The sequence below is a fragment of the Balaenoptera musculus genome, chromosome 15 (assembly GCF_009873245.2).
Source record: "Balaenoptera musculus isolate JJ_BM4_2016_0621 chromosome 15, mBalMus1.pri.v3, whole genome shotgun sequence".
Taxonomy (NCBI): Eukaryota; Metazoa; Chordata; class Mammalia; order Artiodactyla; family Balaenopteridae; genus Balaenoptera; species Balaenoptera musculus.
This window is the reverse complement of record NC_045799.1, coordinates 68,237,297-68,262,873: the sequence shown is the minus strand read 5'-3', so window position 1 is coordinate 68,262,873 and position 25,577 is coordinate 68,237,297. Positions and strand designations below refer to the sequence as shown.

The 25,577-nt window shown below is 44.6% G+C and overlaps 1 long non-coding RNA gene across 2 annotated transcripts; it reads left to right on the top strand.

Moving 5' to 3' along the window:
* Window positions 1–13,588: 13,588 nt before the first annotated feature.
* Window positions 13,589–24,960, top strand: LOC118880630. 2 transcript variants are annotated; one of them, XR_005016353.1, is made up of 4 exons: window positions 13,589–14,216; window positions 14,638–14,774; window positions 16,161–16,279; window positions 24,869–24,960. It is a non-coding gene; the product is annotated as an uncharacterized LOC118880630 (long non-coding RNA). The 2 variants fall into 2 exon arrangements; XR_005016354.1 differs by lacking the exon at window positions 24,869–24,960 and adding an exon at window positions 16,934–16,971.
* The last annotated feature ends 617 nt before the right edge of the window (window positions 24,961–25,577 follow it).

Here is a 25,577-nt window from a genome sequence, read left to right as displayed (position 1 = left end):
ACCAGGGAAGGCCCCCTTAGCTGTGCTTTTAAGAGGCCATTTGAGCATTCTTTCAGACAGGCAGCTTCTGAGTGATGTGGAATATCATGTCCATGTCCTTCATCATAAAAGGAGGCCCTCGGTCTAAGACTTTGTTACCCAGGATCCCATGATGGAAAGTCAGACACTTTGTCAGTCTCCTGATAGTGGTGCTGGCCAAGGTAGTGGGTGGATAGGAAAGGTAAACAAACCCATACTTGGAATCCAGATGAATTCCAGTAGAGACAAACCACTAGCCCCTCCAGGGTAGAAATGGTCCAATGCAATCAATCACCTTGCCACCAGTGGGCAGGTTGGGTTCTTCCAGGGATGGCACTATACTGAGGGTTTAGTGTCAACAGGTGATGCTGACAGGCTAAATGTCCAGCAGCAGCCGTGACTGGACCAGCCTTGGTGGGAGGCAGCCCACATTGTTGGGTCCTTGCTGAGCCTCCAACTCTGCCTGTGCTTATTCCATTCAAGGGCTCACAGTTATGGCACAGTTACAGCTGAATAAAAAGGCTGGCCAATCTCCACTGAACAAGTCACCCTGTGCACCCAGTTTTTCAGTTGTTCTCTTTTGGTGGATGCCTTCTGATGATTATTAAGACAAGACACAAAGATCCACATACTTTGTGCCTCTCTCACAGATCCATCCACATACTTCTGCTTTAAGATCTCTGATCTTCTAATCTGCCAAGAAGTCAGCGTATATCCTTAACTCAGGCCACTTTCCTCTTCTCACAAAATACACTGCCCAAAGCTCTGTCCAGTCTTTCAAAGCTGCCCCTGAGTGGGGAACTCATGCAGGAGCAGTGCGTTTTCAGATCACACAAAGATATTGAGCCAAACCATCCATGAACTTGGCTTGGATTTTCTCCTTCCCCAAGAGGTATGTAGGAAACCCTTCATCAGGACATAGGTATGAGCTGAGGAAGAGTATCGGAACAACAGAGGTAGATAACAGGGAGGTCTGGGCCACGTGTTTGTATAACTTAAGTAAGCCCTCTGGACCTGCTCAAGACTGATCCCAAATGTGCCATTTCCACTGTACTGTGGGTTTCTAAGGCACTTGCCCAATCTTATGACTTGGTGGGTCTAACAATAGCCAGCTCATAATGGGTGTCCCATGGTTAGGTACTCTCTACTAGAGTCTCTACTAGAGACCAGTAGCATGCCAGGACCTGATTTTTCAAATATCGAGGAGTTCTCTGATGCAGATGGCATGGCCTTTGTCCAGAACCCTAGGGGTCTGTGTTGCAATTCTCCTATCAAGTCTTGCCAGAGATTTTACCCAATGTCATTTTCCACCATGGGTACCTCTCTGCCATGGGATCTGCCATGTTATATGGCTTAAGTCGCAGGACCCCTTGTAATGTGCAAACGCTACTATAAAGCCCTGTTTTGCTCTGGGCCTAATTCAAAATCAATAGCTTTCTAAGTTAGCAAGAAGCAGCATCCCCAAGTATGTATGAATTGTCTCTAAAAGCCCGAGGCCAACCTTGTGCTGTCTTCTTAGTAATATGAAATGCAAGCTGCAGTATTCTTCCCTTTATCTTGGAGGGGATGTCTTGCTACGCCCCAGACCACAAGGTTGGAAGGTAAACCTCACCAATGTGGCAGGCTCCTGAATCTCTGTAGAGTTTATCTCCTCTCCTGTCATACACCAGAATGTCCAGATATTTTCTACTTCCTGCTCACTAGGTCTGATGAGCATGGTGTCATCAGTATAGTGAACTGGAGTGATAGGTATAGTGGACCAGTGGGATGTCCAAAAGATTGAGATCACTTGGGACTACACTGCCACAAAGAGCAGGAGGGTTGGTATCACTCTGGACAAGACCACGAATGTGAACAAGTGAATGGAACTCCTCAGGGTCCTCCTTTCTGATGAGGATTGAAAAGAACTCATCTGCCAGGTCAAAGATGCACCCAGTGCAGAGGCTGCGTTCATCTCTGCTGGTGAAGATTTCCAAAGAGCAACAGGCAGCCACAGAAGGGTGTAGATCAGGGGAGTGATATAGTTACTTATATTCGCACTGTAAAGGGTCACTTGGGATTCTGTATAGGGAATAGATTGGAGGAGAGGGCAGGAATAGGTGCAGTCAGAGCACATATTTTGTGCCCTTTGCATATATGGAGTTGTTGCCTGGTGGGCTTGGAGGTATTTGCTGAACAGCTAAGTGAAATAGTGAACGCCCAGCCCGCCTCTGGACCCTGGGTGCTGTTCTTATTCTTGAGCCAGTTTTTCTGTTACTAGTATCCAAAAGCATCTTAATGGATAAAGCTACTGGTAGGATGTAGCCCTGGAGCTGCTCGAGGTCACCTGTGCCATGACATAGAGAGAACCTACCTTCAAGAGAAGCCAACACAGAAAAACTGAGCCAATAGGTTCAGAAAGACAAATTCCCAAGGCTATTTTTTTTTTTTTTTAATTTTATCAGAGTGTACTTGGTTTACAATGTTGTGTTAGTTCCCAAGGTTATTTTTTGAACTCCTGAATCAGCAGTGCTGGCATGTTCAGTTACATGAGTCTATTAACTAACCCCCTTCCCTCTTTATTTTTAAGCCAGTTTGAACTGAGTTTCTGCCATTTGCAATGCAAGAGTCCTGACTCTTACAAGGTTGAACCAGAAGGCGTGAAAATGAAATTGCTCCCGCCATGGGATGGGAAGAGCAGCAAAACGCGGAAACTGAGCAGGCTCTGATGGAAGGGCTCTGACTTGACTTTGCCATTTGTAAACATGAAGGTCATTTTGAGATTGGCTGTTGAAACCAACTAGAGTTGGGTTGGAGCCAAGTACTGTAACATAAGAATCTGATGGACTTAGGAGTAGATGGGGGATGGCACAGTGGACATTCAGCGCCCACCCACATGCCCCTGGCACACTCCATTCCATTGCATGTTGACTGCATCTGACTGCAGGCAGCTGCAGCTCAGTCTGAGCACTCCCTGTTGGACTAGGAGTGCTGGAGAGTCAGTGCCTGGGAGTAACTCTGAGCGTTTTACGCTGTCTCCCATTGTCCCCAGTCACCCAGGGCAGCAACCAAAGCTCCCCTCATTTGCTTCTTTCCTTCTCCCTGTCTCACTTACTTACTTACTTATGGATTGAATTGTGCCCCCTCCAATTCCTAGGCTGAAGCCCTAACCCCAGTACCTCAGAATGTGACTGTATTTATTTGGAGATAAGGCCTTTAAAGAGGTGATTAAGTTAAAATGAAGCCATTAGAAAAGACAAAAACTCTAATTTGAAAAGATACATGTACCCCAATGTCCATAGCACCACTCTTTACAATAGCCAAGACATGGAAACAATCTAAGTGTCTATTTTTAATTTTTTTAAACATCTTTATTGGAGTATAATTGCTTTACAATGGTGTGTTAGTTTCTGCTTTATAACACAGTGAATCAGTTATACATATACATATGTCCCCATATCTCTTCCCTCTTGCGTCTCCCTCCCTCCCACCCTCCCTATCCCACCCCTCTAGGTGGTCACAAAGCACCGAGCTGATCTCCCTGTGCTATGCGGCTGCTTCCCACTAGCTATCTATTTTACGTTTGGTAGTGTATATATGTCCATGCCACTCTCTCACTTTGTCCCAGCTTACCCTTCCCCCTCCCCGTATCCTCAAGTCCATTCTCTAATAGGTCTGTGTCTTTATTCCCGTCTTGCCCCTAGGTTCTTCATGACCATTTTTTTTAGATTCCATATATATGCATTAGCATACAGTATTTGTTTTTCTCTTTCTGACTTACTTCACTCTGTATGACAGACTCTAGGTCCATCCACCTCACTACAAATAACTCAATTTCGTTTCTTTTTATGGCTGAGTAATATTCCATTGTATATATGTGCCACATCTTCTCTATCCATTCATCTGTTGATGGACTAAATGTCCATTGACAGAGGAATGGAAGAAGGTGTGGCACATATACACAATGGAATGTTACTCAGCCATTAAAAAGAATGAAATAATGCCATTTGCAGCAACACGGATGGACCTAGAGATTATCATACTTAGTGAAGTAGGACAGACAGAGAAAAATAAATATCGTATGATATCACTTATATGTGGAATCTAAAAAAATGATACAAATGAAATTATTTACAAAATGGAAATAGACTCACAAACATAGAAAACAGACTTATGGTTATGAAAGGGGAAAAGGGGGAGAGGGATAAATTGGGAATTTGGGATTAACAGATACACACTACTATATATAAAATAGATAAACAACAAGGACCTACTGTATAGCATAGGGAGCTCTGTTCAATGTTATGTGGCAGCCTGGATGGGAGGGGAGTTTGGGGGAGAATAGATACATGTATATGTATGGCTGAGTCACTTTGCTCTGCACCTGAAACTATCGCACCATTAATAATTGGTTATACCCCGATATAAAATAAAAATTTAAAATTAATTAATTAAAAAAACAGACACACCTACATATTCACACTTACAGAGTTGTTATTTTTAAAGTTTATATATACAATGATATTTTCCTTTAATTTCCTCTATGTTATGATGTGTGGCATAAGAAGAGAAAAAAATACTAAAATTTTCCATTTTCTCATGAAAAAAATGATATCAACTGATCTAGGACTTTCACAATGTATACTGTTAAGGACACGGGGAGGGGGAAGGGTAAGCTGGGATGAAGTGAGAGAGTAGCACTGACATATATACACTCCCAAATGTAAAATAGATAGCTAGTGGGAAGCAGCCGCATAGCACAGGGAGATCAGCTCGGTGCTTTGTGACCACCTAGAGGGGTGGGATAGGGAGGGTGGGAGGGAGACGCAAGAGGGAGGAGATATGGGGATATATGTATATGTATAGCGGATTCATTTTGTTATACAGCAGAAACTAACACACCATTGTAAAGCAATTATACTCCAATAAAGATGTTAAAAAAAATAAAAATTAAACACACACACACAAAATAAAGGAATAAGTAAAAAAACAAAACAAAACAAAACCCAGAAGTAGACTCACAGACATAGAAAACAAACTTATGGTTACCAAAGGGGAAAGGGGGGGGGAGGGATAATTAGGGATTTGGGATTAACAGATACACACTACTGTATATAAAAATAGATAAAAAACAAGGACCTACTGTATAGCACAAGGAACTATATTCAATATCTTGTAATAACCTATAATGGAAAAGAATCTGAAAAAGAATATGTACGTATATATAACTGAATCACTTTGCTGTACACCAGAAACTAAAACAACATTGTAAATCAACTGTACTTCAATTTAGAAAAAAAAAATGAGGCCACTAGGGTGTGCCCTAAACCAATCTGACTGATATTCTTATAAGAAGAGTTAGGCCGGGCTTCCCTGGTGGCGCAGTGGTTGAGAGTCTGCCTGCCAATGCAGGGGACACGGGTTCGACCCCTGGCCTGGGAGGATCCCACATGCCACGGAGCAACTAGGCCCGTGAGCCACAATTACTGAGCCTGCGCGTCTGGAGCATGTGCTCCGCAACAGGAGAGCCCGCGATAATGGGAGGCCCGCATACCGCGATGAAGAGTGGCTCCCACTTGCCCCAATTAGAGAAAGCCCTCGCACAGAAACGAAGACCCAACACAGCCATAAGTAAATAAATAAATAAATAAATAAACCCAAAGTTTAAAAAAAAAAAAAAAGAAGAGTTAGGCCACACAGAGAGACAGCAGGGGTGCACACAGAAGGACAACCACATGAAAAGGAAACAAGAAAGTGAAGGCCTCTGAGGAATTCAACCCTGCTGGCACCGTGATCTTGGACTTCCAGCCCCCAGAAATGTGAGAAAATAAATTTCTGTTGTTTAAGTCCCCCAGTGCGTGGAATGTGGTTATGGCAGCCCAAGCAGACTAATACATTCCCCCAGCCCTCTCCCAGTGCCTCCTGGGACCACTTCCCAAATAAATAATTTGCACTCAAATCCTTGTCTCAGGTACCCAACTCTCAGACCAGTGATGAGAAGGTCCTTGAGTGTACGGAGCTTTATAGACCAAGCTGCAATGCTCAGAAGTCAGGGACACGGCGATAGAGTGCAGGGGTTAAAAGTGTGGATTTGGGGGGAATTACCTGGTGGTCCAGTGGTTAGGACTCTGCCCTTCCACTGCAGGGGGCACAGGTTCCACGCTTGGTCCAGGAACTAAGATCCCGCGTGCCGTGCGGTGTGGCTTAAATAAATTTTTTTGTTTAAAAGAAAGGGATGTGGAATCTAAAATATGATGCAAATGAACCTATCTACAAAACAGAAACAGACTCATAGACATAGAGAACAAACTTGTGGTTGGCGGGAGGGGGGAGGGAGAGGGACAGACTGGGAGTTTGGTTTTGATGGAAGGGGAGCTTAAAAACAATGACAACGGGGCTTCCCTGGTGGCGAAGTGGTTAAGAATCCACCTGCCAGTGCAAGGGACACGGGTTCGAGCCCTGGCCTGGGAAGATCCCACATGCCGTGGAGCAACTAAGCCCATGTGCCATAACTACTGAGCCTGCACTCTAGAGCCTGCAAGCCACAACTACTGAGCCCACGTGCCACAACTACTGAAGCCTGTGCACCTAGAGCCTGTGCTCCGCAACGAGAGAAGCCACAACAATGAGAAGCCTGCGCACCGCAACGAACAGTAGCCCCCACTCACTGCAACTAGAGAAAGCCTGCGCAAAGCAACGAAGACCCAACACAGCCAAAATAAATAAATAAATTTATATATATTAAAAAAAAAACAATGGCAACAAGTTTGGGTTTAGTAGATGCAAACTATTACATTTAGAATGGATAAAAAACAATGTCCTACTGTATAGCACAGGGAACTCAATATCCTGTTATAAACCATAATGGAAAAGAATATAAAAAAAGAATGTCTATGTGTGTAACTGAGTCACTTTGCTGTACAGCAGAAATTAACACAACATTGTAAATCAACTCTACTTCAATTAAAAAAAGAAACGGGGTGGAGGTAACTTCTTAGGATTTCCCTGGTGGTCCAGTGGTTAAGACTCCACACTTCCACTGCAGTGGGCACAGGGGTTCCATCTCTAGTCGGGGAATTAAGGTCCCGTATGCTGTGCTGTGTGGCCAAAAAAACCCCCAAAAAACAAAATATGTGTGGGATTTAGAATCAGACAGAACTGGGCTCACATCCTGGCTCTACAGTCTCTTGGAGCAGTCGCTTAACCTCTCTAAGCCTCAGTTTCCTCTTCTGTAAAATGATGATACCGTAGTACCTGCCTTGCTGGGGTGCTGGGAGGATGACCTGGGAGGAGGCATGTCAGGCATGCTTAGCGCCTGCCAGGAGGGTCCACACTTAACCAGCAGCAGCTAGTCCTAGCAGTGATGGTGTTCATGACACCTAAGTCCCTCCAACCCACGTAACTGGAGGGCAGCCTGAGCTCCAGGACGACTGCAGGCCAGGTCCTACGCGGAGCTCCATGGATGGAGTAAAAGGAAGTAAAACCGTGGCATCCCTGTCTTTGCTGAGTTGCTAGTCCGGGTGGGAAGCCAGGTGCCCTGAAACGAGTTGGCTTTCCACGGCGGGTTTTCTTACGTCCCAGACAAAAGAGCATTTGGAGGGTGAGCGGGGATCTCCGTTCTGGTACCTACGTGGTAGCTTCTAAGTTCGAGGACCCGGATCCTGTCTTTTGCTTTCCATTTATCGCCAGAGTCTAGCATAGAGCCCCACATGGATGGATACATATGCATATAAATTTGGGGGCAGGCCCTTTAGAACTGCAGCTTCTAGGTGTGAAAAATAGGTGTAAAAGCCTTCGTCACAGGATGTTTGCGTTGTTCCAGTGATGTTAGTGAAGGGCTTTATAAGTGGGATTATCTCTTTGAATACAAGACGATGGCTCTCTACCACCAGGCACTGTGCGTCCTGGATAAACAAGAGGGTTCTCAAGCCAGACGGGATTAGGTTAAACTTCCCTCCACTTCCACTTATAAACTGTGTGGACGTCACCACGAGAAGTAACTTTTCTGTGGATTAGCACAATTCAGCATTTAGTAAGCTCTCGGAAAAAGCTACCCAAAAAGCACCTTGCTGGGTCCCCTTAGTGTTTGGACATTTGAACCTCTCCTACGAGCTTTCTGCTCAGTTCTCTGTCTGACCACTAGAGGTCAGGCTAACCCCAAAGTTGAAAGCACCTTAACTCTGTGTCCAGAGGCAAAAGCGGACTTGTCCTGTGCAAAGTGTACACATGCGCCTTCCCAGGTGTGCCTGTGTCCCCCGCTACCAGGGCTTGGATTTTATCCCTAGGCTAAGACGATGGAAACGCCCAAACAGGGCAAATGCATTGAGTTACTTCTGAGAAATCATCAGGGTAAAAAGGAGACAAAAGAAAGAGAAAGCTGGAAGTCATAATAATTTCTGAGTCTTTAGGAAAAAAAAAAAAAAGGATTTCCCTGGCAATCCAGTGGCTAAGACTCTGTGCTTCTACTTCAGGGGGCGCCGGTTGGATCCCTGCTCGGGGAAATAAGATCCCACATGATGCGAGGTGCGTGTTCGGGGGGAATTTCTGAGTCTTAACAATGTGTGGGGAACTTTTAAAAGAATTTTACACATATTAACTGATTTAATGCCTATAAAAGTCTATGGGGTGGGTATGGTTAGTTTCATTTTACGCATGTAAAGCTGGCATAGGGACATAAACGACTGAGATTGGCCTGAGCCCAGGACTTACTGCCACGAAGAGCCAACTAACTTATTTCAGGCCTGGAGCTATGAACCACTAAAGGCTCTGAGCACTTTCCAGGTGCTGATTCTTTCCGTCTTTGGGCCAAATCTTTCAGGTGTGTTGGACCAGACAGGGCCCTTGATCGCTCCCTCCTTCTTTCCTGTCTGTGGCTTTTTGGGGGTCACACAGACATAGGTTCCAATTCTGGCCCTGCCACTTGCCAGCTGTGTGGCCTGGGCAAGTAGGACCTCGCTGGGCCTCAGTTTCCCCCTCTGTTAATTGTAGAACCTTCCTCACAGGTCACCCACCAACCTCTCTGACTCCTCTTCTGTCTCTGCTGGAATGTGAGTTCCTGGAGGGAAGACTCCTTGTTTAGTACATTTTTTCTAATGCTTGGAATAGTGCCAGGCACATAGTAGGTGCTCAAGAAATATTTGCTGATATTTGCTTGACTCTTCCCACTGGATGTCCCTTGAAGTGGAAGTATTCCCCCCTTTCTATATTCCCACTGAGGCAGCATGACATCAGTCATTTCCTAATGACTGTTAAGCCATTCATGAATTCATTCGCAAACACGTGTGCTTCTCTCCTGACAAGTTCTGGAACTACAGAGAAGCATAAGTTGCCTACTCTTGAGAGCTTCAAGTTCAGGATAAGACAAGCTGGCGATTATGAGTCCAGGTCTCTGCGGTCCAATCCCCTTTTGGATCCACCATCCCTAGACATTTCCTGTGTACTTGACCTTGCCCACTTAGAAGCAGAACTCATCACAGTTGTCTCTTTGGTTAAGAGAAGAGTAGCACTAGGGCTGGACAGTTTCAACAGGTGCCACCAAATGTCAAGAACCGGGAGCATCTCTGAGGCTGCGCTGGAGAAAGGGCCGTGGGCAGGCTGGGTCCAGTCTGAGCTCTTCTCTGAATGGACAGGCAAGGAGGATCCAGGCTTCCCAGTCCAAGTCACCTGCTAAGCCTCCTAAAATCCATTGCTAAGCAGCCAACCACACTCAGACATGTCGTGCACAGCCTTGGATCCTAAATGCAAATGGACGCATTATAACCCAGCCATACCTGCTTGGCTTCAGCTAATTTGGGGGAGTCTGGCTCAGGGGCAGATTTGATATCAGGGGGTAGATCAGATGGACCTGCAGCAATGATTGGGGCTCACATGGACATCACTCCTCACGATAATCAATCAGCAACATGGCCGCTACTGCTGTCCTTACTGGACCCCGTTATGTGGCCTTTCAGCCCTGACGCTGTGCAGGACTCGCTCACAGGTCACAGCATACATTTCAGCTGTATTTTCTAGGCGTCATTATTCCAAGTCCTGATATAAATCAACCCCCACAGCAGCCTTGTGAGCTGGGTACTGTTATCAGCTCCATTTTACAGAAGAGGAAACTGATGAACACAGGTGGGAGTCATTGGTCGGAGGTCACGCAGCTGTAAGTGGCAGAGCTAGGATTTGAATGCAGGTGGTCCAGCTCTCCCTCCTGGATGCTGTAAATAGACAAAGGCTGGGGTGGCTTTTCCTAGTCTGGAGTTTGGCTTTTTCTTTGGCTCTTGATCTTAAAAACTGAGACTATGCTTCCATTGTTCTCTGCTTTTACAGTGACAACTATCTCCCTAAGGCAGTGGGTGAGTGACTCATGTTACGTTGCTTGGGGGATTGGGGTGGGGAAGGATGGCAGAGTAACAAGAGATGGACATATATCACATCTGCCTCTACGTATCCTGCTCCCCATCTCCTCTGCCTTCACTTAATTCTACTTCCTGTCAGCCTCAAGTCTTGAGGATGGGTTCTAAGATTCTGTGGCTGGCCCAGGCCTGCCCTTCTGGGATGCCCTCTTCCTCCAGGGCAGTGTTGGGTAACAGAAATATAATGCGAGCACTATTTACAATAGCCAGGTCATGGAAGCAACCTAAATGCCCATCGACAGACGAATGGATAAAGAAGTTGTGGTACATATATACAATGGAATATTACTTAGCCATAAAAAGGAACGAAATTGAGTCATTTGTTGAGACGTGGATGGATCTAGAGACTGTCATACAGAGTGAAGTAAGTCAGAAAGAGAAAAACAAATATCGTATATTAACGCATGTATGTGGAGCCTAGAAAAATGGTACAGATGAACTGGTTTGCAGGGCAGAAGTTGAGACACAGATGTAGAGAACAAACGTATGGACACCCAGGGGGGAAAACCGCGGTGGGGTGGGGATGGTGGTGTGCTGAATTGGGCGATTGGGATTGACATGTATACACTGATGTGTATAAAATTGATGACTGATTAAAAAAAAAAACCTATATTAAATAAAAAAAAAAAGAAATATAATGTGAGCCACAATACATGATTTTAAACATTCTGGTAGCCCCCTTAAAAGGGTAAAAAGACACCACTGAAATTAATTTTAATATTGTTTTAACCCAAACTATCATTGCTTCAATGTGTATTCAGTGTAAAAAGTCATTACATTGTTTTCTTCATACTAAATCTTTGAATAAGCCGGTGTGTATTTTATACTTACAATCACAGTTCAGACTAGCCACGTTTCTTTTCTTTGCTTTTTTTTTTTTGCCACACCGCATGGCTTGTGGGATCTTAGTTCCCCGACCAGGGATTGAACACGGGCCCTCAGCAGTGACAGCACAGAGTCCTAACCACTCAACTGCCAGGAAATTCCCTCTTTTTTTTAAATTAATTTTTTAAAATTGAAGTTTAATTGATTTACAATGTTGTGTTAATTTCTGCTGTACAGCAAAGTTAGTTATACATATATATACATTCTTTTTTATATTCTTTTCCATTATGGTTTATCCCAGGGCATTGAATATAGTTCCCTGTGCTGTGCAGTAGGACCTTGTTGTCCATCCATTCTGTATGTAATAGTTTGCATCTACTAACCCCAAACTCCCAGTCCATCCCTCCCCCCTCCCCCCTTCCCCTTGGCAACCACAAGTCTGTTCTCTATGTCTGTGAGTCTGTTTCTGCAGACTAGCCATGTTTCAAATGTTCAATAGCCACATGTACTCACTGGCTCCTGTATTGGGTGATGCAGCTCTAGACCCTGGATCTCTCTGTCCTGCAGCTCCGTCACTGATGTCAGCAGGTGGCTCTGAGTCCCAAGACAATGTTTATCTCCAGCTTACTCTCTCCTGGAAGAATGAGCTTGCTGTTAGTGGAGAATCTGCCCTTGGTTTGCAAACCAATTGCAAACCAATTGTGGGATATTTTCTAGAAGGCAAATGCTAAGCCCCAACCCAAGTTTGCTTAACTTACAGAGAGCAGGACGATAGTCATTCATTCAGCAACTACTTACTGAAGACTTCATAAGTTCAAGATCCTGCTCAAGGGCCTGGGCAATGGGAGCAAATTCTCTCTATGGAGAGAGGATTGGAGATCTGCAGAGGGTCCCCCTCAACTCTGCAGCTGAGTGCTGAGCAGCGCATACGCGTGAGGTTCCCCGAAGCCAAGGAAAGACCACCAAGAAGAATCAGGCGGAGCTTACACATGTCGGGAATTATCTGTGTTCTCACTGTTGGGGCCCAGGGCAGGCCACCCCAAAATATGCCTCAATGGCATATTGATTTTTTGAATTAAATAAGAAACAGCTGATGCAAATGGGACACTTTTACCCTCCTCCGTGTCTCCCTGAAAGCAGGAAATAAAGCCCTCATGTGAAAGGTGCCCTCCCTGCATCTGGATGTAGAAGGACACCCTTATCTCCAGAGGTAGGGAATTATCAGGCCAAGAAGCCTATATAGACAAAACCTTTTTTCTTCTTCAATTTACTATCCCAAGCCCAAACTCTGTTTAGATTCTTCACTAAGTTTCTTTGTTCTGTCAATTCCTCACAAATGTATTGTTCCTTTGTCTAAAAAGTATAAAAGCTGCCTGCTTTGGCCACTTCCTAGGTCCCATTTCTATAGGGCCTCCATGTGCATGAATAAAAATTTTTTTCCTATTAATATGTCTTGTGTCCATTTTATTATGTCCAGCCACAAGAACTCAAGAGGGATAGGGGGGGAAATTTCCCCCTCCCTAACATCACCAACCAGAAAGGAAAGAACTCCTAACATGTGGGATATGGAGCAGAATCCTGAGAAAGATATTGCCTTGGTCGTGCCCAAATTAGCCCTAGACTAAGGCTGTTCTGGACCTGCCTAGCAATCTTAAAAGCAGGCCTCAAAAGGTTCAAATTATTTCCACTAACTTAACTACATCCTAAAACAAAACCTCCAAATATTTGAAAGAATACAAAACAAAACAAAACAAAAAACCTTCAGCACTCAACAGGGTAACATTCACAATGTCTGACATCCAATAAAAAATCACCAGGCATACAAAGAAGCAGGAAACTATGAGTTATAATGAGGAGAAAAATCAATCAATAGGAACAGATCCAGAAATGTCAGAGATGATTTGTAGACAAGGACATTAGAACAGCTATTAGAAATGCATACCACATGCTCCAGAAGGGAGAGGAAAGCATGAGCATGTTAAGGAGAGACACGGGAGGTTATTATAAAAGACCCAAATCAAACTTTAAGATCTGAGAATCTTGAGGAAACCCAAGCAAATCTTGGCTCCAACACTTGCTGTTTTTACCATGGGCACGTTAACACATCTGTCTCAGCCCAGGTTTCCGCATCTGCTGCGTAATAGCTAACGTACCTCGAGCGTTTGTTCTGTGCTAAGCACTGTTCCAAGAGCTTTCCACAACAAAACTGCAGAGGCTGGGGCTCCGGCTGGGGGCGCCCGTGCGCCCGCCCCGCCCCATCTGCCCTGCGGCCGCCCCTCGGCCGCCCCGGAGACGTGCCCCGCGTTTCTACGCACCCGCCGGGCGCAAGCGTGGGAGGGCCGTCACCTCCCGCGCCGGCCGCGCGTCCTCAGGAGGCAGCAGCGGGGCGGGACCGAGCCGGCAGGCGCAGCCATGTTCTGGGCCCCCGAGGTGTCTGAGCGCCTCGACGATGCGGCGGGAAGCCGCTCCCGCTGGGCGGCCGTCACAGTCTGGGCAGGCGACGCGGGGACTCCGCGGCCTCACTTGCAGGCCCGTCACGGCTGCTCTGCGCTGACCGCGGGGCGGGTCCCCGCGGGGCCACTTCCCAAAGTTCCAGCCCGATGGGGGTTTGTCTCAGCGCCCGCTTGCAGAGAGCCAAGACCAGCTCCGAGAGCTCAGGGGAGGGCTTCGCATCCGTTCAAGTGTGCAGCCCGAGAGGCTGGGACAATTAAAAGCCTCGCGTCCCCAGTTGGAAGCTGAAGAACGGGCATTACCTTCAGCCGCAGTGTCTCGTTTGCCACTTGAACTTTTCACTTGCTCAGACCCCCAACAGGTCACTTTTGATGGACGATTGAGTTTAATAATGCTTGTCAAGCCAGACACAGCAAACGCTGAACCTAAATCGTCGCGCACCGAGATCCACTAGAGGGCAGGTCTACACCTGCTGAGTTCCAGCGCATCCTGCAAAGAACTCAGGAGACAGGAAAAGAAACGTCCTTCCTTATATGCTTAGAGGTATTTTTCTCCATCAACACTTATACCTGTTGAAGATTTTGCCCCTAACCCCAGGTCTTGCAACATATCCCCATGTTCAACATCAAAATAAACAAACTGTTCTGTTTGGCCCAGGTTAAGTGGAACTAGTCTAGGATCAAAAATATTGGGCAGGTTTCTAGATTGAAGAAACATTGAGATTTTATTCAGCAAGGTCACTTCTAAATTTCAGAAGTGAAACCATAAAAATCAAGATGAAACATTTCAAGTCTCAGCGTTACTATATATATGACCACCTTTTGCTTGCATGCTTAATGATTTTTGTCTACTTAGTGGTGGTATACATAAGGCTATGATTGGTACAACAATGAATGTGCTATCTCTTGCTAAAAAAAAAAACAACAACTACATAGGTGCTGTTATTATTGTCTCCATTTTACAGATGAGGAAATGAAGGATGAGGCACAGAAGGCTTGAGTAACTTGCTGAAGGTTCCATAGCTCAGAAGCCTGGTGGATCCAGGATTCAAACCAGAGTCCAAGCTCTTATCCTCTACACTCTTCTGCCGTTCTCAACTCTGTAAGATTCGAAGAATAATCATGTTTGCCTCGAAGGCTTAAAATGTTTTAAAATTATTTTTATTTCAGCTTTATTGAAGTATAATTGACAAGTAAAATTGTAAGATATTTAATTGTACGTCATGGTGATTTGATACACGTATACATTGGGAAAGGATTCCCTCATCTAGCTCATTCACTCATCCATCACTTCACATAATTATCTTTTTTTTTTTTCCAGTGAGAACATTTAAGTTCTAAGTTTTCTAGGTTCTACTCTCGTAGCAAATTTCAGTTATAAAATACAGTGTTATCAACAATGGTCACCATGGTTTTTTTTTTTTTCAAATTGAAGTATAGTTGATTTACAGTGTTGTGTTAATTTCTGCTGTACAGCAAAGTGATTCAGTTATACGTGTATATAAATTCTTTTTCATATTCTTCTCTGTTATGGTTTATCATAGGATATTGAATATAGTTCCCTGTGCTGTACAGTAGGACCTTGTTGTGTATCCATTCTGTATACAGTAGTTTGCATCTACTAACCCCAAACTCCCACTCCATCCCTTCCCCGCTCCCTCTCCCCCTTGGCAACCACAGGTCTGTCCTCTATGTCTGTGTATGGTCACCATGTTTTACATTAGATCCTCAGACCTCATTCATTGCATAGCTGAAAGAGGGTTCAGAATCCCTGGTGAGGGAGGAGATAAGGCCTGTAAGGTCTCGAATGAACACTAACACCCACTATTTACCAACTGTGGGACGGAAGGTTCAGGAGGCCACAGCTTGCTCTGGACTGTTGTGTAGAACCGTTGCTTCCCTGGGGTCCCTTAGAGACCATCCCGCATCCCCATGTGCCTTTCCCTGGAAAGGAGCAAGTGATGAAGAGTTGCAGCTTCCTCTTCCTTTCTGCTTTGCATGGAGCACGCCAGCTCTGCTCAGAGAAGGCCCTTTAGTGTCCTTTGCTCTTTTTTGAGTCTCCAAAACAGCACACTTTTTTTGTTTAACGATATGGCCAAATCTCAAAAAGAAGCACACATAGGCATATTGAGCAAGTGATCCAGGGTAATCTGGCTTCTGAAGTGTCCTTTGTGGGGGGGGAGGGATAAATTGGGAGTTTGGTATTGACATATGGACACTACTATATTTAAAATAGATAACCAACAAGGACCTATTGTATAGCACAGGAAACTCTACTAAATATTCTGTAATAACCTAAATGGGAAAATAATTTGAAAAAGAATAGATATATGTATTGATATATGTATAACTGAATCACTGTGCTGTATACCTGAAACTAGCACAACATTGTAAATCAACTGTACTCCAATATAAAATAAAAATTTTTTTAAAAAGTGTTCTTTGATGCATTTTGAAACACAATTTGATTTAATTTGTTCTGGATTAGGTCGACGGAACCTCAGTTTGAGCTCTGGTCAACTCTGCTATTTCCTGTCCAGACCTATCCTCGGGACCAAATAATAGAGAAGAACACATCTCCAGTTCACTGTAGACATCACTGAACAGGTTGGAACTATTTTCTTTTATGAAACTATTTGTTTGCATAGATACTTCTGTAAATTTTTTCAAAATTAGGTTAGTATGAATGATACATTTATTCCTTAAAATTTCCATTTATTATTTCTTATTACAAAAACAATGCATGATCCCCAGAGAATATTTAGAAAATGTAGGTAAATAAAAAGAAGGAAACAAAAATTACCAGTAAAGCTGCCAGCACACTTTAAATTTTGATGTATAGTTTCCCAGCATTTAAAAAATGTCTAGGAACTTCGCTGGTGGCGCAGTGGTTAAGAATCCGCCTGCCAATGCAGGGGACATGGGTTTGAGCCCTGGTCTGGGAAGATCCCACATGCCGCGGAGCAACTAAGCCCGTGAGCCACAACTACTGAGCCTGCGCGTCTGGAGCCTGTGCTCCGCAACGGGAGAGGCCACGACAGTGAGAGGCCCGCGCACCGCGATGAAGAGTGGCCCCCACTTGCCGCAACTAGAGAAAGTCCTCACACAGAAACGAAGACCCAACACAGCCATAAATAAATAAATAAAAAAATAAAAAAAAAAAAAACACTTTAAATTTTGATGTATAGTTTCCCAGCATTTAAAAAATGTCTAGGAACTTCGCTGGTGGCGCAGTGGTTAAGAATCCGCCTGCCAATGCAGGGGACATGGGTTTGAGCCCTGGTCCGGGAAGATCCCACATGCCACAGAGCAACTAAGCCCGTGCACCACAACTACTGAGTCTGCGTGCTGCAACTACTGAAGCCCGCATGCCTAGAGCCCGTGCTCTGCAACAAGAGAAGACACTGCAGTGAGAAGCCTGCGCACCGCAAAGAAGAGTAGCCCCCGCTCGCCGCAACTAGAGAAAGCCCGCGTGCCGCAACAAAGACCCAGTGCAGCCAAAAATAAATAAAAATAAATAAATTAATTAAAAAAAAAGTCTATCTGATGAAAATGGGGTCACACTTCTACAAACTGATGTATCATGGAGGTGTTGCTCAGCCATTGCTTGTTCTTCTGTAATATAAATTTTTGTGTGGCTCCATAATAAATATACAGTAGGTTACATTTAATGCAAATTTGAATTACACAGTTAGAAGTAGTAGGATACAAAATATTAATTAAAATTTGCTTTATGGGCAAAATTTGAAAGAATGTAAATCCTGCTTTGCATTTATTTTTGGTAGGGAATTTAATCTTGCATAATGTGAGTTTTGCATTCTGCAAGATCTCCAGCAAAACAATCCCTTGCATAAAATGTGACTGTCCTCTACTACTGTTTATTTAGCCAGCCCCCTATTGATGGTCACGTATTATTTCAATGAGCTTTCTTGAAGATAAATCTTTGCACACACCCATGATGATCTCTTTGGGAAAAATTCTTAGACGTGGAGTTGGTGGGTCAAAGCTTTTGATGCACATTTTCAAAATCCCATCCTTAAAGGTGGTATCGACATTTTTTCAACAAATATCTACGTAGTGCTTACTATGTGCCAGGCACTATTCTACGAACATCCTCATGATGATGATATGCAGTAGGTACTATTATTATCATCCCCATTTTACAGATGATGAAGCTGAATCAGCAGCGGTTGCCCAGGTCACTGAGCTAGTAAGTGCTAGGGCTGGCTTTGGAGTCCTAGCTCCTAACCACTGTGCCATGCATGCTGCTTGTCCAGCATTTTGAGCAGTACAATATGAGGTGGTCATTTTCCTGTACCCTTGCCCACAATGGGTAATATCTATCTGCTCAAAGGGATTGTGAATATTCAGAAATACTATTTATGCTGGGAAATCAATCCACCTGTTAGGGAACCGTTGACCGAAATCACCTGCCTTGGCCAGGCACGATGATAACCACTTGCCTGAGTTGTCTCACAACAGGAGGTCTCGACAAGGAACACGGTGCTGCCACCGAAAACTAAGTGGGAGAATTCGGGAGGGGCCAAAGGAGGGAGGAGACGCCAGCCCATATGTCTTCCCACCTCCCAGAATCCTTTGCACTGGAATCCATCTTGGCTGAGAGATGCTTGCACCACCAGGAAGGACCCTGAGTCAGACTATGGGCCAAGCAAGATGATTGGCTAGAGACAACCTGGAAACTAACCCCATTACCATAAAATCTGGGACTACAAGCCACGTGGCAGAGCAGTTCTCCTGGGTTCCCTTACCCTGCTGCTCTCCGCCTGGGTGCACCTTCCCAATAAAGTCTTTTGCTTTGTCAGCATGTGTGTCTCCTCGGACAATTCATTACCGAGTGTTAGACAAGAGCCCACTCTTGGGCCCTGGAAGGGGTCCCCTTTCCTGCAATATGCCCAAAGGTATTTCTGAACACTGGTACTATGAGAGAGAGAAAGGAAGCTCTAGTCCTTGGCTATCAGTGAATTGCTAGCCTGTTTGATTTCTTTTTTAAGAAACCCCATCAAAGTATTTTCAGAAGCTTCCCCCAGGCAGAAGAGACATCTCATCTTTGGTCTTCACTTAACAGATGTTTCTGGGGTCTATCTGTTCTCCCCAAGTCTCTGCTCACAGCACCAGGATTTTAAGAAGCTCTCCTAAGCTCTGTGGCCCTCTTCCCCTGCTCTCTGCAACAGATGCTTGTTCCATGCTTTAAGGACTCTGCAGCCTGCTCTAGTCCCTGATCCAATGCTCACTGCAGTGAGCATTCAGGCTGAAAGACTAACAAAGAGGCATGAAATTCTGTACCTTTTCACTGGAGGTACAAGAGCTGACTTCATTTACCCTACCTGAGCTCACCTGTGGGATGACTAGACCCTTGTTTTAGGGTACACACACTAAGCTGCTATAACAAAAATATCCAACAATACATGGCTTGAAGCAGTTTATTCTCTCTTATGTAACAGTTCTGAGGTGAGCACTTTCCATTGCTGGGGTGGTTCTAACCTGCATGGTCTGTCAGGGACCCAGGTTCCTTCCATCATGTCACTTTGCCTTATAGGCTAAGTCATAAACTTCATCTGCATGGTCAAGGGGAAAGGAAAAGAACACAGAGGAGCCACGCCCACTGCTTAAGTACTAGGTGCACGACGGCACTTCCACTTGAATTCCATTGGCAGGAGCTGAATCACGTGGTCACACCTAACTGCAAGGGAGGCTGGGAAGTGTAGCTTGGCCACATATCCGAAAAGGAGAGAATGGATTTGTGGGCAAGCTAGTGGCTTCCAGTAGACTCTCCAAGCAGGAGACAAACCCAGCTGGGCATCTGTCTGCACATAGTGAGATTTTCATGATATTTCTCTTTCTTGACCCTTTCCCTGTATCATAGCAGAGGGGCAATTTGAGAATAAGATATTTAGTGGGAATGCCCTGGCGGTCCAGTGGTTAGGACTCCACACTTTCACTGCTGAGGGCCTGCATTCAGTCCCTGGTAGGGGAACTAAGATCCCTCAAGCCATGCAGTGAGGCAAAAAAAAAAAAACAAAAACAAAAAAGAATAAGCTATATAAGCATGTGAAATTATTTAGTCTGAGTACACCAACTTCATGGGCTCTGGAAACTTACTCCTAAAAGCATGAGTTCAGGGACTTCCCTGGTGGCACAGCGGTTAAGAATCTGCCTGCCAATGCAGGGGACACAGGTTTGAGCCCTGATCCGGGAAGATCCCACATGCCGTGGAGCAACTAAGCCTGTGCGCCACAACTACTGAGCCTCTGCTCTAGAGCCCGCGAGCCACAACTCCTGAGCCCACGTGCCACAACTACTGAAGCCCACGCTCCTAGAGCCTGAGCTCCTCAACAAGAGAAGCCACTGCAATGAGAAGCCTGCGCACCACAATGAAGAGTAGCCCCCGCTCGCCGCAACTAGAGAAAACCCGCTCGCAGCAACGAAGACCCAAGGCAGCCAAAATTTAATTAATTAATTAATTTAAAAAAATAAAGCATGAGTTCATCTTGCTGTTTGCTCTGACTCAAAAATTAGCTCATAGTTTAAAGTCAGAGCAGGGTATACAGACTTTGGAGACAAAAAATTCTGCATGAGAAGCCTGGCTCCACCTCTGACCTACTCCTGTGTGACTGTAGCCATGTTCCGTAAACTCTCTTGAGTTTTCGTTTGCTGTGAGGATTATAGACGCATGCAAAGAGAACCAGGTGCAAATCCTGGCTTCTGTGACACTAGGGAATTCTCTTAATTTATCTGAGCCCTGGGTTTCCTGGAGAAAAGGGGTAATACCCTACTTCTCACTGGGTTGGGTAAATGAAATATGTCCTGTGCGGGGAGGTCAGTATAGGCTCACAGTACTGAGAAGTTCCAGAAGTATTCTCTTGATACATTCAGGCTCAATCAGTGCAAATATCCTGACTCTGTCTTCCTCTCTATGTCAGCTTCATCGTTAGTCTGCCTCTGCATGTTGACGAGATGGCTGTGACATACTCAGAGGAAGAGCTTCTCTCCCAGACACACACCTTCAAGTCTCATGGGCTCTGGTGGATTATGTGCCTGTCTGAACTGTGACTTGGGGGATGAAATTAGCTGATTGGTTTAAATCCATGGGGTCCTGGAGCTAGGGATGGGGTCACTCCCCAAACAAGTTGATGGAAGCCATATAGTTCCTCTGAAGAGAAACTGGGCTGTAATTACTAGAAAGGCAGCCAAAACAACAGATGTCCACTACAGAGAATGTGTTTGAAGGATGAGTTAATTGGGCCTCATTATGGTCCAATTTTTATTTGTTTCTTGAATTATGAGCTGATTTCTTCTGCTGATAGATGAACTATTCATGGTCTCTGGCAGTTTTCCTTCCTGACCCTCTTAGTTGCCTTCTAGAGTTTCCTTTTATTGCTTTGCCCACACCCATGAATGCTTTTCCCCCCATGGCATCTTCAACTTCTTTCTGACCCCACTGGTTCATCAGACACCCCCAAACCAATGGATTGAAGAGGAACCCAGTCGGAATCCATATATATATATATTTTTTTTTAATTAATTAATTAATTTATTTTTGGCTGCATTGGGTCTTCGTTGCTCTGCCCGGGCTTTCTCTAGTTGCGGCGAGTGGGGGCTACTCTTCGTTGCGGAGCACGGGCTTCTCATTGCGGTGGCTTCTCTTGTTGTGGAGCATGGGCTCTAGGCGCACGGGCTTCAGTATTTGTGGCACATGGGCTCAGTAGTTGTGGCACACGGGCTCTAGAGCGCAGGCTCAGTAGTTGTGGTGCACGGGCTTAGTTGCTCTGCAGCAACTTAGTTGCATGCTCTGCGGCATGTGGGATCTTTCTGGACCAGGGATCGAACGCGTGTCCCCTGCATTGGCAGGCAGATTCTTAACCACTGCACCACCAGGGAAGCCCAGAATCCATATATTTTTGAACTTGTCTTTGAAGGAACAATGAACTTTTTGTCTCCAACCGCTGTGATATACATATGTATCATAGGTTTTTGGAGACAAAGATTTTACATATATATATAATTATATATATGTATATATACACATATATATGTTAATATGGATAAGTAAATTTTAAGGTCTCAGTTTCTCATTTGTAAAATTTTGCAATAGAAGCAGGTTCTCTCTAAGTTCTTTTTAGTATGAGGGCCCTTGGGAGATGCAGTACTATAATATAACAACAAGAATAATAGCCAAAATTAATTATGGAGTACTCCCTGCATGCTGCCCTAAACTCTAATGTATATGGTATTTTATCTCATTCGATCTTTACAACATCCATACGAGGTATGAACTATTATTACCTCCTTTTAGAGATGAGAAAATTGGGGATTAAGGTGGTTACATGCCTTGTTCAAGGGCACACAATAATTGTCCACTTGGAACTGGAATCCAGGTTGGTCAGATTCCAGAGTCTGTGCTCTTAACCCTGCTATACTGTCACCGCAGCTTCCACTGGGGAGGAAAGGACTCAGATTTGGGAGTCAGAAGACTTGGACTTAAATTCTGAATTCAGCACTGTGTGACTTTGGGAAAGTTACTTAACCTCTCTGAGCTTTAGTAAGATGTAAGATGGAAATGATAATTACTACCTTATGGGTAAGGGGTTAGAATTAAGATTGTTGAATTAATAGATGTAAAATTTTGGGAGCATAGTAGGTGCTCAATAAGGGACATCTATCATAATAGCCCACTAAACTAAGCGAATTAATAGAATACATTGCTACCAGGCAGACAAGAACTATGTGAATGAATCCCTGGCTTCTGAGTCACTGCTCTAAATGCTCATCATAAATAAGTACGTTTGTGAAAGTGATTGTCCTTAACAAAACTTTGCCTGTTTCAAACTGAAAAACATGCATTTGACATAAACAATTGGTAAGTGATGGAGCTGGGATAATATTTTTAAAATACCCATAGCAACAAATGCTGTTTTGCAAGCAGAAGTGTTTTTCCTCTTTCAGTGATCTGAGTCATTTTTCCTCTTAAGGGGAACAGTTTTCGCTATTAAGGCTCACTCATGAGATTCATGTACCCAGGAAAGAGGAGGGATGAAAACCCCTGCTGGCACAAGGGAAGTCATAGGATAGGGGAGAAGGAGGATGTGATGCATGAGGAGTTCTGAACAGGTAGGGAGAAGTGGAGCAAATGCCTTCTTTCCAGTCTGGAGGGGTGGACCTAAAAGTAGCGGAAAAGAGGAAGGACGTGGGGTTAGATAAGTGTGTTCCATCTCCCTCCCTCTGGATCAAGACTCCTGCGTGGAGGATGTGGATTAGAAACAGCTAGAGGCACTTGGAGGAAATACTAGAGCAGTGGTGCCTGGGCCACAATCCGCACTTGGCACTCTGGGGTGAAAAGTCATAGGGAGCCCTGCACTACAGTGGGGAGGCTGTATTTATACCGTTGGGGGTTTGGTGTACCTATGCCACAAGGGCCTGTGCTGGTGTCTTGAGACTCTTGTCAATTCCCTGGCGCCTGGGAATACCCAGCCATCCCTTCCACCATCACCAATAAGGACAAAGAAAGCAAGTGAATTTTTTTTTTTTTTCCTTTGGCCATGCCGCAGATAATGTGGGATCTTAGTTCCCTGACCTGGGATCGAACCCACGCCCCCTGCAGTGGAAGCACGGAGTGTTAACCACTGGACCGCCAGAGGATTCCCCCCACCCCCGCCGCCTTTTTTTTCTGGTAGTGAATTTGAACCTTAAATTGGATTAACGATTTATCCAAAAGAAATTGAGCCAACTTGAGAGAGCCTGTTCTGAACTAGAAGTGACCAAGTTACCTTAATTGGAAGTTAAGATTTTTCCACCTCTGCCATATCTCAAGAGCAAGATATTTATAGACAAATGAGAAAGCTTATGTTTTGCACACCGGGTTGTAGTGTACAGCACACACTGCTGGTTGCCCTGAGTTTAGGTGTCCTTCTTTCTGGACAGTCATTTGTTCCAGGAAAGTAGTTCTCTCCCCCACAACTCAGAAGCAAATACTGATTAGTCCAAACTGGTCACTGTGCCCCATTCCTTGTCAGTGATTTGTTTCAGCATGGGCTTGTGCAACACCTCTGTCCATGAAATATTGGGACATCTCCTGGAGGGCATCTGGGAAGATTTTCCTCATTGAAAAGGAGAGACACACAGGGGAGAAAGTCTCTGTTCTAATGTAGGTAATAACTGGAACTGTGGCAGGCAACTTGAGACCTGGAGAGGTGGCTAGCTGAGGACTAACAGACACACTGTGATGGTAGGGTAGGAAGCTAGAAGGAAACTGGGTTCTTTTTTTAATTTTTGGTCATGCCATGTGGGCATGGATTGAACCCATGCCCCCTGCAGTGGAAGCACAGAGTCTTAACCACTGGACAGCCAGGGAAGTCCTGGAAACTGGGTTCTTGATGATGCTGTTGGATTCCTGAAATGACCACCCTACCTCCACATTTCTTGGTATGTGAGAGGAATTCCCTAGGTTAAAGCTATTTGAGGGCTTCCCTGGCGGTGCAGTAGTTAAGAATCCGCCTGCCAATGCAGGGGACACAAGTTCGAGCCCTGGTCCGCGAAGATCCCACATGCCGCAGAGCAACTAAGCCCGTGCACCACAACTACTGAGCCTGCACTCTAGAGCCCATGAGCCACAACTACTGAGCCCACGCACCACAACTACTGAAACCCACACGCCTATACCTGTGCTGTGCAACAAGAGAAGCCACCACGATGAGAAACTCGTGCACCGCCACGAAGAGTAGCCTCGCTCGCCTCAACTAGAGAAAGCCTGCGTGCAGCAATGAAGACCCAACGCAACCAAAAAAAAAAAAAAAGCTATTTGAGATGAATATCTATTACTTGCAGCCAAAAGCATCCTAAATGAGGCAGAATGTGGATAAATTTTCGACCTTGCAACTCTTGCTTCTTAAATGTATCCATGTGATTGTAAATAAAAAGGAAAATGGTGTTAAGTCATTACCATTGAAAACCGCCTGGATTACTTCCTTCAGGCAAGCTTTCTTCCCAGACTGTTGAACCCTCTGGGTTTGACAGCAGGATCTACTTCACGTGGTAACACCTCCTCTTACTTGCCTTCAAAACCTTTCCTAAGGGAAGAGATGAAGCCATACTTGTTAATTCTTCGTGAACATAAAAAAAAGGATCCTTTTTGCCCTTTTAAAATGTATTATTAAAATGTAAAAAAATGTGTTCTTCTAGAGTTGCCTGGAAGGTGAACTGGGAGCAGTTAAACATCAAGCTCATTGCCAATTTTCGGCTTTAACTGGAATCACCTTTGCCTTTTCCTGTGGAAGAAAGAAAGTCTTAGAACATAAAAGTATTTCAAGAAGAACTGGATTTTAACTGCTGAGCTGACCAGAGACAGAAGGCTCACACCGATGGGAGCTGTATAATTTGGCTCTCTTTTTAACATTCAGAGTTCTCTCTGACTCTCCAAAATTTTATCTACTTTGGTTGAGCTTGTTTTTTCCCCAATCAAATGACATTTCTTGGAATTCATCATCACACATGCCTACTTACTTTGTGCAAATTATTTCAGGATAATTTACTAGCTGGGGAGAAAGAGGGAGGGCAGGAAGGATGGAAGGAAAGATAGAGGACAGGAGGGAGAGAGAAAGAGGGGGGGAACTAATCCTCTCAAGGACTCTTTTCCATTACAAAATGTTCCTAATTTCATATTCAATGGACCTGCAATCCTCAAACCATGTCTTCCTTTTTGGAAATGCTGTTATGTTTAAAGTAACTTCAAGAAGTGAGTGGAAGGCTGGGATAGACAGAAGATGTAAAATTGTCACTAGTTCAACACTGTTGCAGTTTGAACAAGCTCAGATATTATTTGATTTATACTGAGGGCTTTGAAAAGGGCTTATTGGAAAAAACATTTCCATTACAAAGCAAATTTTAAAAA